This window comes from Chrysochloris asiatica, unplaced genomic scaffold, assembly GCF_000296735.1.
Source record: "Chrysochloris asiatica unplaced genomic scaffold, ChrAsi1.0 scaffold00037, whole genome shotgun sequence".
Lineage (NCBI taxonomy): Eukaryota > Metazoa > Chordata > Mammalia > Afrosoricida > Chrysochloridae > Chrysochloris > Chrysochloris asiatica.
In genome coordinates, this window is record NW_006408555.1 from 17,360,503 (window position 1) to 17,361,784 (window position 1,282).

A 1,282-nucleotide genomic window follows, 5' to 3' on the forward strand; every position below is an offset into this window, starting at 1 on the left:
TCTAGAAGAGAAAAATTAGAGCGAAAATAAAAGGAAGAAATTAAAAACAACAACAATAAGCGCTTAGAAAAATCAGGGAGAGGGACGATAAGCAAAGCAGAGTAGTAAAGAAAGATCAAATGGGAAAATAAAAGAGAGGGAAATTAGAAACAGAAGAAGAAAAAACAAAAAGCAGAGATAGAAAGGATAAGAACTGAGTGCTGGTGGACAGGAGGCAGGCTTGCAGAATGTGCCCTTTTTGGCTGTTTAAATTATTACATATTACTGAGTGTTTTTATGTATATGCTTCCCCCTCCCACCTCCAAAAAGAAAAAAAGAAACAGAGGGAATGGAAACAAGCAGTGTTGGATGATGATGCCTGGAGGAGATTGTAATCATGGCAATGAAACGATGGTGTAAAACCGATGTTCTCTCATGTACACTATCACTCAGTTCACAATAAAAAGAAAATTAATACACCTGAACATCAAAATTGAAAAAGAGGACACTCAGTAAGATCTAAGCTGTTGTTAGGTGTCTTTGAGTTGGTTCTGACCCCTAACAATTCTATGTAACAGAAGGAAATACTGCCTGATCCTGCACGATCCTCACAATTGTTATGCTTGAGCCCACTGCTGCTGCTATTGTATCAATCCATCCCTCTTTTCACTTTACCAAGCATGATGACCTTCTCCAGGGAATTGTCCCTCCTGATAACATGTCCAAAGTATGAGACACGAAGTCTCGCCATCCTAGCTTCTAAGGAACATTCTGGGTATACTTCTTCCAACACAGATTTGTTTATTCTTCTAGCAGTCCATGGTATGTTTAATATTCTTCTCCAACACCATAACTCAAATGCATCAATGCTTCTATGGTCGACCTTATTCACTGTCCAATTTCCACTTGCCTATGAGGCCACTGAAAGTACCAACTTGAGTCAGTAAACATTAACACAACAAAAATTAAAATGAAAACAAACAAACAAAAAACCACCTCACAAACAAAGTGAACTCAGCACAGAAAATTTTGGAACTAAGAAACAAGTAGCATCTCAGAAAAACATACAGTAACAAGTGATTTATACCTATCAATAATTATACTGAATGTAAATGGATTAAATACATCAGTCATGAGATCTAAAATGCAAAATGGATAAGAAAACAGGATCATTCTTATCTAGAAGAGACACAGCAAAAAGATGGAGACAGCAAAAAGATGCCCATCACCCAATGAAATACTACACAATGTTGAAGAAGAATGAAAAATCTAAGAAACACGCACAACATGGATGAACCTGACA